This window comes from Myotis daubentonii, chromosome 4, assembly GCF_963259705.1.
Source record: "Myotis daubentonii chromosome 4, mMyoDau2.1, whole genome shotgun sequence".
NCBI lineage: Eukaryota > Metazoa > Chordata > Mammalia > Chiroptera > Vespertilionidae > Myotis > Myotis daubentonii.
In genome coordinates, this window is record NC_081843.1 from 5,725,281 (window position 1) to 5,739,464 (window position 14,184).

Consider the following 14,184-nt stretch of genomic DNA (forward strand, 5'->3'; position numbering starts at 1 on the left):
TTGAGGAACTTTTCTTCTTTTGACCTGCTCTACCTATTCAAGTAGTCTATCTAGAAATGACTCACTCCTTATATGTTTGAAAGAACTCATCCATAAAACTGTCTGAGCATGGAACTTTCTGGAAACTAGGGTTTTGTTTGTTTGCTTACTACTTTTACTATTTGTTTCTTCCATCTACATTTTCCCCTTCTTTCTTTAGTCAGTTTTACTATTCATTTGTATTTTCATTGAAAAAAATTCATTTCATCCAGATTTTCAAATTCATTTGCATTGTATTGTAGTATATCCTTTGATAAATCTTTAAAAATATTCTCTAATTCTATAATTCTGATTCCCTTTCCATTCTGAATTTTGCTTATTTTCTTAGACTTCCCAGTGGTTCATCTATTTCACTAGTCTCTTTACAAAACTGGGTCTTGGAAGTAGCTATTAATTTTTATAGGTCTTAGGTATTCTAGCCAGATGCAGGAAAAATAATTGTCTCAAATTCTTTAGTCATTAAACAAGTAAAAATTGAAAATAAATGATCATTGACATCAAGAATTAGGAATAGCCCTAACCGGTCTGGCTCAGTGGATAGAGCATCGGCCTGCGGACTCAAGGGTCCCAGGTTCGATTCCAGTTAAGGGCATGTACCTTGGTTGCGAGCACATACCCAGAGGGGAGTGTGCAGGAGGCAGCTGATTGATGTTTCTCTCTCGTCGATGTTTCAAACTCTCTATCCTTCTCCCTTCCTCTCTGTAAAAAAAAAAAAAAAAAAAAAAAAAATCAATAAAATGTATTTTTAAAAAAAGAATTAGGAATAGAAGGCCAACAAAATAAACACAAGGAAAGCTTGACCTTCCATTCCTAATTCTTGACATCAATGATCATTTATTTTCCATTTTTACTTGTTTAATGACAAACGAATTTGAGACAGTTATTTTTCCTGAATCTGGCTTTAAGCTTATCTCATAAAATTGAAGATGTTGCCTTTCATTTCCATTCTCTTTTAAATGGTTCATATCCACAGCTGAGCTTTTAGGGAAGAGTTGTTATGGTTGCAATAAATAAATAAGTAAATAAATAAATAAATGTTTCAGAGATTGTTTTAGATTAAAAATAGTTTTACTGTACAACACAAAAATCCTCCAGAATTCTACCATCTTTCCAATCATTGGTGCAAATGGTTACTTCCTGGTTTTCCTTTCAAACAATCGTATGAGCTATTTCATCGTGAAGGCCACTCTCCTGCCTGGATGTGTGCGGCTCTGAGGGCCGCGCGCTGCTCTCAGGGCTGTGAGCTTTGGGCTCTGGTGAACAGGGGCTTGTTTGACAGGCGCACGTTAGCTTGCATGGGGTCTTTCTTCTCTCCTTCCTCGTGCGGGACAGAAAGAGGACCTGCGACCACGTGCCTTTCTCTCCTTGAACAGCCACCTCGTCCTCCTGAAGACACAGGAAACGGGAAAGGCTCCGTGCCTCCTGCCCGGGACCTGCCTCCATCCCCACCCGACACGCGGTTCCGTCCTAAACCCACCATCAAGCCACCCACTTCCTGGGAGCCTCCCTTTTCTCGTCAGGCAGCAGGGCCCCTGGCTGGCAAGGCAGCGGTGAGCGTGAGCAAGCACACGGAGCACTTCGCCCCGAGCCTGGCTCTCGTCCTGAGCGCCCACCCCTCCTCTCACAACCCAGCAGTCAAGGCCCAGGGCCCTCCGCACTGCTGCTCCTCTGCCGCTTCCCAGAAGCGATGAGCTTGCCTGGACCCAGCCTCTCGTGTCCTTGAAGCCCCGAGGTGCCCTAGAGAGAGAGGAAGCCGTGCCCTTGCGCGCCCCGTGCTGTTTATTATGCCAGGGAGGCCGCCAGCCTCATTACTGCTGCGGATACAGGCCGGGCTGGAGCGGAGCGGGTAATGACTAACGGCTCCCTGATAGCTACGGACTCCGTGGAAATGAGTCAATCAGGACAGGCGTTGTGTCTCAGCTCTCCCAGTCCTGCTGGGCACCCGAGAGTGCTAATGAGGGCCCGCTCCTGAGGCCACGGGCCCTGACCGCCAGCTCCGGGGACTCTCAGTGCCCGCCGCCCCTGAGCTCGTCCTGGCTCACAGTCCTCTGCCCGGGGCCGGCACCCTCTCCAGGAAACGATCTGGTTCTCTCCAGAACTCCACCTCTAGAGAGGAGGTCCCTGGCAGCAGCCTCCCCCTCCTCTCCTCCCCTTCGGCTCCCGCTCGGCCAGACTTCATCCCGGTCCCAGGCAGCATCGCTAGAAAACCAGCAGTGGCTTCCGAAAGCCACCTCCCCTCTCCCCTCTCCTGCCTCTCGTCTGGGAGCCACAGCGCTGCCTCGAGGTAGTGGCTTCATGGCGAACATCTGCAATGAGGACAGCGCGCACCAAGCAATTTCAGTCCCCCAATCAGGGTGCGAGGAACTGAGCTTTCTGGATGATTCTGTAGCTGACCTTTATTGGTCCCCAAGCCGCATTTCCTGTGGGTGCTGGAAACACAGCCTCAGCGATTCAGAGAGGCCTCCCACTTGTTTTCTGGGTGGGTAGGACACCTTCCTTCTGGGGGCAGAAGGGCCAAGTGCCAGAGGGTGGATCTGGTCCTGAGTCAGTGCCACTGCCCCTGCTGGCACCTTCCCGCCACCCCCGCCCTCCTGTCTCACCGTCCTCCGTTGTCCGTGCAGCGTGCCATTCTCCTGCAGTCACACTGCTCGGTCGTGCAGCTGTTTCCAAGCCCCCCTCCCCAGTAGCGCCCACTCACATGCTGTCCTGGTCCTCCTCTGAGGCGCTAGAAGCCACTGACTCTGTGACCGAGGAGGGACAGAGAATGCTGGGGTTCTTGTTCCCTCATTAAGAAGGGTTCAGCAATCTGGAGAAGGGGCTGTGGGGAACATAAAGAGTCCAGAAACGAAGCATAATTTTGAAAGGCATTTGGGCCTCAGAGGAACTTAGCTAAAAGAAACTAAGTTCTCCTCGTCTCAGGACCCCATGCTTTTTTTTTTTTTTTTTAATATATTTTATTGATTTTTTACAGAGAGGACGGGAGAGGGATAGAGAGTTAGAAACATCGATGAGAGAGAAACATCGACCAGCTGCCTCCTGCACACTCCCTACTGGGGATGTGCCCGCAACCAAGGTACATGCCCTTGACCGGAATCGAACCTGGGACCTTTTAGTCCACAGGTCGAAGCTCCATCCACTGAGCCAAACCGGTTAGGGAGACCCCATGCTTTTTATTTACACAAATTGTCCTGAGGGGAGGTGGAGATATACACTTCAAAGGGTAGGGTTTCATTTACAGAGTCCATTATCAGATTGGAAGAACTTGCCTACAGCTGTTCAGGTATTTGGCCAATAGGAAGCAATAACATGTAGATTAAGATGCCCTGAGCTGTCTGGCAGCAAACAATCAATTTAACGCATCCTTTTCAGGTTTGGGGAAATGCCATCAGCCATTCCCAACAGGTGACAACATATGTGACTCAGCCCTTGTTGAGTCCCCAAGTTCCATCAACCTTTTGATGAAACTCTTGCAATTATGACATGTTGGAACTGGCTCCCAGCAAGAGAATCCTTGGTTAACATCTAAAAAAAATGATTCTCCCACGTGTTTCAAAGTGAAAATGGTGGGTGGTTAGGAGTGGATCAAGGTTCCACAGGGAAGACCCTCGCCATTTGGGAAGCATCTGTAAGTGCAACTTTGGACCCAACTGGCACTCCCGGAGGGAACGAGATAGGTTGGTGCTTGTCCTAGGAGAGCCTGTGGTGAAGGTAAAACCAATCATTGCCTCCGACGCAAACAGCAACACAGCTCTGCCCTGATAGAGTCCGGACTAGGACACCGTTGCCAGGACCGTTTCCGAGGCTCTGGAATCGATTTCTCGCCGCCTCGCGGGGCCGCTCGGTGAGGGCACTCCTCACAGACCTTCCCTGATCACCGCGTCTGCACACGGACCTGCAAGACGGAGGGATGCGCTCCAGGCAATGTCAGCGCCCGTGCCCAGGGCGTCCTTGTCCCTAGAGCAGTGTTGGCGAACCTTTTGGGCTTGGCGTGTCAGCATTTTGAAAAACCCTAACTTAACGCTGGTGCCGTGTCACATATAGAAATGTTTTGATCTTTGCAACCATAGTAAAACAAAGACTTATATTTTTGATATTTATTTTATATATTTAAATGCCATTTAACAAAGAAAAGTCAACCAAAAAAATGAGTTCGCGTGTCATAGGTTCGCCATCACTGCCCTAGGGTGAGGACAGGCCCATCTCTTCGGCAGCAGATCTCCCCATCTTTGGGAACTAAGGGCACACCACCGTCTTTGCTTCTGGGCAGGACTTCCTCGCCTGGTCCGTGGAAGCGGCGCCTGAGGGGGTCACAAAGAAGCAAGCCTTTCCCGCCAGTCTAAGCACATAGGAGCTTTCTTATTAGATGCATATAATATGCCACACTCGGATTCTTAAACAATGATGCAGCTACACTATCTAGATACAACTGAGTCGTAGCCGTCAGGCCATGGGTCATCCAACACTCAGCCCGCAAGGCTGCCTTGGGAGACCTGAGCCATGTCACCCTTGGTGGCCTGAGTGCTGGGACTCACTCGGCTTGTCTGTCTTTAGTACTCACACTGCGATGTGGTCACTCACCCGCTCCCCCAGGCAGCAAATCCAGGCACAGGCAGTAAGCAGTGAAGCCTGGGAGGCCAGAGTGGGAGCAATCAGTGGGAATTATCCCCACTGTGGGGCCCCAGAGCTGAGTTCCCGCCACAGACCTCATTTGCATTTGATACGAAATGAGATAACAAAGGACTAAAAATAGGGCCTGAGACATAGCAGGTGCTCAATTATGGCTGGTTGGGCAACAATGTTAGGCAGTGTGGGATAGTGGCATGAACTCTAGAGTCAATTCCTTCTGCTCAAAGCCCAGCTCTGTGGTGCACATGCCATGTGACCTTGGCCTAATTGCCTGGTGTCTCTGTGGCCCAGTTTCTCTGCCTCGTTGGGGGCAGAGAAGAGTCACAGCCCCCGTGGGTTGCTGTGGACAGCGCTATCTTATAGGAATATGTGCTGGTTAATGCCATTAAGCTGACAATGAAGGCATGATGATGGCAATGACCTTGGGAACCTGTGAGCCCCACGTGCCCCTGCCAGGATGCTGGGGGGACACTTTCCTAGTTGGTTGGGGTGGCCCCTGCAGTGCACTGAGGATGGGCCCGACGTCTGGCACCCCCATGAGAAGTGGGCTCTGAGTCCCCTGCTCTGGGCTATGGACGCTCGTGGTGACACGCCTGAAGCTCGCAGCCACTGCCCAAGCCTGGAGACAAGGGAGCACCCTTCACCCGGGGGCTCTCAGCTGGGGCTCCCCAGACTAGAACCACCGGCCAAAAGCACGGGGGCGCCGCCGGCACCCGGCATTCAATCGCTCCTAAACGTACCCCTGTGTCCGTTACATACGGGGTACGTGGAGAAAATACATTCTTTTGTACTCGCTGCACTCGTGTTTCTGTGTACCAGGCCCCATTCTGGGAATTTTTGAAGTATTCACTCACTTAATGCTTAACCATTTTAAATTACACGATCTACTTTTATCCTCGTTTTACAGGTGGGAAACTAAGGCACAGGCGGTTAAGGAACTTTTCTTAGGTTGAACAATTAAAAGGTGAGGCTGACATTTCAACCTAAATAAATGTGCCCCATAATTGTGTCCGTTACAGCTAGCATGTGCTACGTAACAAACCACCCAGGAGCGGATGTCTTTAAACAGCACACTGACTCTTTCTCGGGCGTGTGTGAGTTGGTGGCCGGTTGACGGCCGGTCCTCCTGGTCTGGGCCAGTCAGCTGACCGCCGTGGTCTGCTGGCAGGCTCCCCAGACTTCTCACAGAGGTGGTCGCATGGACAAGGTGAACAACAGAGGGAAGGGCCAGTGAGAACGTGCTTGGGGGTTTCTGCTTGTATGATGTTTGCCAATGTCCTATTGGCCAAAGTAAGTTACAAAGCCAGCCCAGAGTCCGTGTGGGAGGGACTACCCAAGGTCCTGGACTTCAGGAGGGAAATAATTCAAGGCTATGCTGACAATCTCCACAGTAGTCTTAGGTCTGACCCACTCACTAACTGCCTCTTGGGGTTCCGACAGTATTGACCCACCTCTGGCTCCCAGTGGAACCCAGAGCAAGAACAGCCACGGAGCCTGACAGCCCAGGTCATTCCCCCTCCCCCAGTGCCCCACCCAACCAGCAACCCACCGGGGTGCAGAGAGATCGGAAGGAGTGTCCAGGGAAGGAAGGGGCAGTGGGCTGTGAGCCAGGGAGTTTGAGTTCAGTTACCTGAGAGGCTGTGGGGCCCCGGCGGCTCCCCTCACCTCCCTGGGCCTCAGGGATTTGATTGGATTCAGTTCAGCAGCCCCATTTGTTCAATGACCATTTATGCAGCTCCACTCCACGGGGTGCTGGGCTGGACAACACAGAGACACTTGTGAGAACAGGCCTTTAGCACAATGGGAAGCCAGGGGCTACCGATACTCTCAGTGATGAGCGTGTCAAGGCAGACGGAGGCACATGCTCTGAGAACAGAAGCCCGGTTCTCTGAACAGTTAGCACCAAGAAATACGGTGTAGACCAGTGATGGTGAACCTTTTGAGCTCGGCGTGTCAGCATTTTGAAAAACCCTAACTTAACTCTGGTGCCCTGTCACATATAGAAATTGTTTGATATTTGCAACCATAGTAAAACAAAGACTATATTTGTGATATTTATTTTATATATTTAAATGCCATTTAACAAAGAAAAATCAACCAAAAAAATGAGTTCGCGTGTCACCTCTGACACGCGTGTCATACGTTCGCCATCACTGGTGTAGACCAAGCATGTCAGACTCATTTACACAGGCATGTGGCCCGCCGGCCGTGAGTTTGACATGCTTGGTGTAGACCACAGGGGTCAGGCGGCGGGGACGGGGAATGAAAGAAGTTTTCCTTCCACAGGAGGACAGCTGAGGGCCCGCTACCTGGGAGGGCAGGGAAATGACTTGGGATCCAGAGTGACTGGGAGACAGTTGTCCACCGATCGCGTGCCCCCCCCCCCCTCCCCGAAGGCAGAGGTCCTGACTGCCGTGCCCCGGGCCAGCTTTCCAAGGTGTTCCCGTGGCAAGCGGCCCCGAGAGACAGGCACGGCCTCTCCTTGGGGCAACAGGCAAGATGGTCACTGCCGGCACAAAGCTCCCACCTCCCCCCAGCCCGGGTCCTCTCCTGTAACGCAGCCCCCGCGTGTAATACAGCCCAGCTCACCCTGTGGGAACGGGGCTCCGAAAACCAAAGACAAGACGGGCTCCGGGCTCTGCTCTGTGAGCAGGAAGCAGCGCGCGGAGCAGGTGCCGGTCTGCTGCCAGCATCGGTGAGCGGCCCCGAGCTGACAGGTCAGCGTCAAGGACGGCCAGACTCAGACCCTCCTGCCTTCCTGATGCTCGCAGGTCCCAAACCGGAGGCTCACACTGAAGCCGGAGGAGGGAGAAGGAAGGAGGGGACAGGGTGGCGACAGAGCACCAGGCAAAGGGCCACCTGGCCAAGGCGTGGAGGTGGCGAGAGCACAACATGTCAGCAGAGTGGGCGCCGAGGGCCGGAGGGGGACCTGGAGAGAAGGAACCGCAGGCCTGGGAGGTGGCGGGTTGGCCGCGATGACCGAGGCACTGTCCCAGCCACGGGAGCACTGAAGGGCATGCGGGGCAGGCTAGACTCACACCCCTCAGGGAGCTTCTGCGTCCCCCATCTTAGCGTCCAGAGCCTGTCTGCCCCGGCATCCCCCAGAAAATAGCTGGGGTTGCAGCACAGGTTGGCATAGCAACCGATGAGCTGACTGTTTCCATCGTAATTTTATTTCCACCCGCTCTGACGGTCGAGCTGGCCCTACGTGTGCTCGGACAAGCGCAGGGTGCTGGGTGGGGACGCGGGCGAGGCCAGCCTCCTCTGGCCGAGGGCTGGGCAGTTCCAGGAGGTAGTTTCTTCTGGGAGACAGATCCCTAACAGCCCTTCCAGCCTGACAATCACTGAATCCGGCCGGAGAGGTGAGGCAGCCTCGGCCCTGGAGCCCCCGCATGGAGGGAGAAAGGTCACGCCTGGGCTGTGGGGGGCCCAGGAGGCGCTGGGCCTGAGCTGCAGGGGCCGGACGCCCACCCCCCAGCGCGGGCTGCCTGTGCCTTCGCCGCCCCGCGCCTGCTCCCTGTGGAATGGGACCCGGCTCACCAGGGCGCCACGGAGACCAGACGAGGGTTCAGGCTGCTGCTCAGGGTGGGGTGGCGCACAGGACGGGCTCAGCGAGTGGGAGCGCGCGCTCCTGGCGCGGTGTGCCTCCCACAGCCCGTCACTCAGGGACTCCAGCGCCCAGCAGGCTGCACGCAGCCCCGAACACCACACCGAGGCCACCAGGGCACCTTATGCAGAGAAGCGCACTCGGGCGGGGCCACCGCCTTCCCGTGTAAAGCCCGCCACAAGGATTCGGGAGCCACGGCCCAGCTTTGTTGCTGGCTCCCAGGACTGACAGACGGTCCTCCTAAGGACGCCCGTGAGGCCCGGCATGTCCCACACCTGTCATTGGGGCCGGGGTCTTCCAGCGGGAGGTCCCTGCCCAGCCTCGGACAGGGGCAAAAGGAGCCGTCGCTTTCAGCCAGTAGGTGCTGAGGCCTCCGTCCTCAGGGCCAGGCAGCTGACATGGACACGCACTGGGGCCCCGACTGGGGCCAGGGACAGCTGTTCGCTTGTTCACAGGGCTCCCCTCTCAGTGCCCCCCACCCCCCACCCCCTCCCCGCCTTTCCTGATGGTAAGAGCCACCTGGGGAGGAGGCTGGGAATTGAGATGCACAACAGCCGGGCTACGAGTGAAATAAAACTCAGACCGGTTTCTGCAGCGCAGCCCAGGAGGTAAACAGAGCCCCACAGCCGTGGGCCCGGAGACCAGGACTGGACCAATAGCCTCCCTGATGCTGGGCCCCACTTCCAGTTCAGGAGCAAGCAGAAGCCACAGGCACCTCCCGGCCCCTCGCAGGAGGCCCACGTCCCAGCCCACGGTGACCCCACACGCCTGGCTCCCGTCAGGCAAAGCGTCCCCACCCCCACAGGCCCCGAGTCTCTGCCCAGCACAGTGCCATGGCTGCCTCCGCAGCCGAGCCAGCCCCACACCAGCAGCCTTTGCTGTGCTCTCTGGGTGGCCTTTATTTCCATAAAATTTACAGACTTAACAGGAACAAGTGATTCTTATCCTCGGGCCATCCATCCAGGCCCTGGGGCTCAGAGTGAGGTCCCCAGGGCTGCCCCAAACGGACTGAGTCAGACCTGCAGCGTGTGCCAGCCCACGGTGACCTTGCAGCTCACCAACGTGTGACAGGCGTGGCTGGGAGCCTGGATCCGGGACAGTGGGTCCCAGCCCTGGATGCGCAGAACACCAGAGTCTGTCCGAGTCCAGCGCATCTGCTTCCACAGCCCTGGACAGGGCTTGGGCACCAGTGGTCTTTAAGGTGCCTGCGGGATGTCGCATGCAGCCTGTGCTAATAACCGAGGACCAACGTGAGTGTGTCAGTCATCTGGAGAGCTCACCGGGTGGGTGTCCTGAGCCCCGGCTTGGTGAGGGGAGGTCCTGGGCTTGGTGAGGGGAGGTCCTGGGCTTGGTGAGGGAGGTCCTGGGCTTGGTGAGGGGAGATCCTGGGCTTGGTGAGGGGAGGTCCTGGGCTTGGTGAGGGGAGGTCCTGGACTTGGTGAGGGGAGGTCCTGGGATTGGTGAGGGGAGATCCGGGGCTTGGTGGAGGGGCAATCGTGGGCTTGATGAGGGGAGATCCTGGGCTTGGTGGAGGGGAGGTCCTGGGCTTGCTGAGGGGAGGTCCTGGGCTTGGTGAGGGGAGATCTTGGGCTTGGTGAGGGGAGGTCCTGGGCTTGGTGGAGGGGAGGTCCTGGGCTTGGTGAAGGGAGGTCCTGGGCTTGGTGGAGGGGCGATCCTGGGCTTGGTGAGGGGAGGTCCTGGGCTTGGTGGAGGGGCGATCCTGGGCTTGGTGGTGGGGAGATCCTGGGCATGGTGGAGGGGAGGTCCTGGGCTTGGTGAGGGGAGGTCCTGGGCTTGGTGGAGGGGCAATCCTGGGCTTGGTGAGGGGAGGTCGGGGCTTGGTGAGGGGAGGTCCTGGACTTGGTGAGGGGAGGTCCTGGGATTGGTGAGGGGAGATCCGGGGCTTGGTGGAGGGGCAATCCTGGGCTTGATGAGGGGAGATCCTGGGCTTGGTGGAGGGGAGGTCCTGGGCTTGGTGAGGGAGGTCCTGGGCTTGGTGGAGGGGAGGTCCTGGGCTTGGTGAGGGAGGTCCTGGGCTTGGTGAGGGAGGTCCTGGGCTTGGTGGAGGGGAGGTCCTGGGCTTGGTGAGGGGAGGTCCTGGGCTTGGTGAGGGAGGTCCTGGGCTTGGTGAGGGGAGATCCTGGGCTTGGTGAAGGGAGGTCCTGGGCTTGGTGAGGGAGGTCCTGGGCTTGGTGAGGGGAGATCCTGGGCTTGGTGAAGGGAGGTCCTGGGCTTGGTGAGGGGCGATCCTGGGCTTGATGAGCGGCGATCCTGGGCTTGGTGGAGGGGAGATCTTGGGCTTGGTGAGGGGAGATCCTGGGCTTGGTGGAGGGGAGGTCCTGGGCTTGGTGAGGGGAGATCCTGGGCTTGGTGAGGGGAGGTCCTAGGCTTGGTGAGGGGAGATCCTGGGCTTGGTGGTGGGGAGATCCTGGGCTTGGTGGAGGGGAGATCCTGGGCTTGGTGAGGGGAGATCCTGGGCTTGATGAGGGGAGATCCTGGGCTTGGTGGAGGGGAGATCCTGGGCTTGGTGGAGGGGAGATCCTGGGCTTGGTGGAGGGGAGATCCTGGGCTTGGTGAGGGGAGATCCTGGGCTTGATGAGGGGAGATCCTGGGCTTGCTGAGTGGTGGTCCTGGGCTTGGTGGAGGGGAGGTCCTGGGCTTGGTGAGGGGAGATCCTGGGCTTGGTGGACGGGAGGTCCTGGGCTTGGTGGAGGGGAGATCCTGGGCTTGGTGGAGGGGAGGTCCTGGGCTTGGTGGAGGGGAGATCCTGGGCTTGGTGGAGGGGAGGTCCTGGGCTTGGTGAGGGGAGATCCTGGGCTTGGTGAGGGGAGGTCCTGGGCTTGGTGAGGGGCGATCCTGGGCTTGATGAGCGGCGATCCTGGGCTTGGTGGAGGGGAGATCTTGGGCTTGGTGAGGGGAGATCCTGGGCTTGGTGGAGGGGAGGTCCTGGGCTTGGTGAGGGGAGATCCTGGGCTTGGTGAGGGGAGGTCCTAGGCTTGGTGAGGGGAGATCCTGGGCTTGGTGGTGGGGAGATCCTGGGCTTGGTGGAGGGGAGATCCTGGGCTTGGTGAGGGGAGATCCTGGGCTTGATGAGGGGAGATCCTGGGCTTGGTGGAGGGGAGATCCTGGGCTTGGTGGAGGGGAGATCCTGGGCTTGGTGGAGGGGAGATCCTGGGCTTGGTGAGGGGAGATCCTGGGCTTGATGAGGGGAGATCCTGGGCTTGCTGAGTGGTGGTCCTGGGCTTGGTGGAGGGGAGGTCCTGGGCTTGGTGAGGGGAGATCCTGGGCTTGGTGGAGGGGAGGTCCTGGGCTTGGTGGAGGGGAGATCCTGGGCTTGGTGGAGGGGAGGTCCTGGGCTTGGTGGAGGGGAGATCCTGGGCTTGGTGGAGGGGAGGTCCTGGGCTTGGTGAGGGGAGATCCTGGGCTTGGTGAGGGGAGGTCCTGGGCTTGGTGAGGGGAGATCCTGGGCTTGGTGGAGGGGAGGTCCTGGGCTTGGTGAGGGGAGATCCTGGGCTTGGTGGAGGGGAGGTCCTGGGCTTGGTGAGGGGAGATCCTGGGCTTGGTGGAGGGGAGATCCTGGGCTTGGTGGAGGGGAGGTCCTGGGCTTGGTGGAGGGGAGGTCCTGGGCTTGGTGAGGGGAGGTCCTGGGCTTAGTGAGGGGAGATCCTGGGCTTGGTGGAGGGGAGATCCTAGGCTTGGTGGAGGGGAGGTCCTGGGCTTGGTGAGGGGAGGCCCTGGGCTTGGTGAGGGGGATCCTGGGCTCGGTGGAGGGGAGATCCTGGGCTTGGTGGAGGGGAGATCCTGGGCTTGGTGAGGGGAGATCCTGGGCTTGGTGTTGGGGAGATCCTGGGCTTGGTGGAGGGGAGGTCCTGGGCTTGGTGAGGGGAGATCCTGGGCTTGGTGGAGGGGAGATCCTGGGCTTGGTGGAGGGGAGGTCCTGGGCTTGGTGGAGGGGAGGGCCTGGGCTTGGTGGAGGGGAGGTCCTGGGCTTGGTGGAGTGGAGGTCCTGGGCTTGGTGAGGGGAGGTCCTGGGCTTGGTGAGGGGAGATCCTGGGCTTGGTGGAGGGGAGATCCTGGGCTTGGTGAAGGTGAGGTCCTGGGCTTGGTGGAGGGGAAGTCCTGGGCTTGGTGAGGGGAGGTCCTGGGCTTGGTGGTGGTGAGATCCTGTGCTTGGTGGAGGGGAGGGCCTGGGCTTGGTGGAGGGGAGATCCTGGGCTTGGTGAGGGGAGATCCTGGGCTTGGTGGAGGGGAGGTCCTGGGTTTGGTGGAATGGAGATCCTGGGCTTGGTGGAGCTTAGGTCCTGGGCTTGGTGGAGGGGAGGTCCTGGGCTTGATGAGGGGAGATCCTGGGCTTGCTAAGAATGACCAATGGACTCTGGAGCTGCCTTACACAGACCAGTGGTGGCAGAGTAGTCCTGCGAGGGGCGGGCCCCATGGAAGCCTCCCACGCAGCTCTCTCCCCTTCCTGACCTCAGCTCCTTCCTCAGCTCTGCCTGGCCAGCAGCAATGCGCAAGGAACGGGAGAGCACCAATGGCCGAATCCCAAACATGGCGAGCGCCTGTGTGTGCACGTGTGTGTGTGTGTGTTCTAATATGCACGGGTGTTATCTCCCATGTGTGCACGTGTGTGTGAGTTCTAATATGCACGGGTGTTATCACCTCTGTGTTCACGTGTGTGAATTCTAATATGCCTGTGTGTTATCACCTGTGTGTGCACGTGTGTTTGTGTTCTAATATGCACGGGTGTTATCTTTAAAGCTTTAAATCCATTGCCAGCATTTTTTATTCACATCAGAATGGACCAGAAAGGGAGACAGATAGAAACATCAATTATGAGAGGAAATCATTGATTGGCTGCCTCCCACACACCCCACACTGGGGATCGAGCCCACAACTCAGGGAATTGAACTGTGACCTCCTGGTTCATAGGTCAATGCTCAACCACTGAGCCAGATGGCTGGGCCTTTGCCATCATTTTTACAAGTAGAGTTTATATAGAAATCTAGATTTCTGGATTCTCCTGGGAAATCAGGGGACCTAGGAGCAAACAACCCACGTTCCAGAGTGGTAGCAACTGCCTGGAGCTAACTGCCCCTTAAAACGAGGCACGTGCTCACCAGCTGCCCACAGTCCCTGCCTGCCCCCGTCACTCACTGTCACCCGACCGGCCCTGCCAGTGTTTGAATTTGGAACCTTTGTGTAGAGAGAGTCCAGCCCCAGAGGAGAAAACCAAGCCCCACCCCCAGTGGCGCTCCAAGTCCCTGAGTCCTGGTCAGGGCAAGGACTGAGGGTCAAAACTCTGACTGCTTGTGGGGCTGGGAGTCTGTCTTCCTGAGACCTGGCTGCCCCACAGATGTCCGGACCTAGACCCCCACCCCAGCCCCTCAGAACGTGAAGCACCTTGAAGTATCAGCAATCTCTGCTCTTGACTTGGGATGCCACATACTCGGACTCACTGCACCTGCGATTTACGTAACCTCTCTAGGCCCCAGTGAACTCACCCGCACAGCGAGAATAACACTGTCTGATCTAGAGGGCTGTTGAGGGTTGAGTTAAACCGTGTTTATAAAACAAAATTCTGGCCCCTGGGAGATAGGAAGGGCTCTGCAGTGAGCACTGAATACTGTTAACCATTTCCCCATGTCCGTGTTCATGAGTGAGCCCCTCACTGTCCGGCACTCACAATGCTCATCATTCCGCTTTTTCCAACCTCACGCTTAAGAAAGCAATGTGTTGAGAGCCCCCTGTTGAATGAACAGCTTTAGGCAAAGCTCTTCAAACTTGCTCCGCCTCGTGTTTTTCATCTGTGACACGGGGGTCATGGTAGCACGTGCTCCTCAGAGCTGTGTGAAGTTTAAATGAGATCATGCTTGTAATGCGCCCATCACAGTGCCCAGCTCCCAATAAACTCA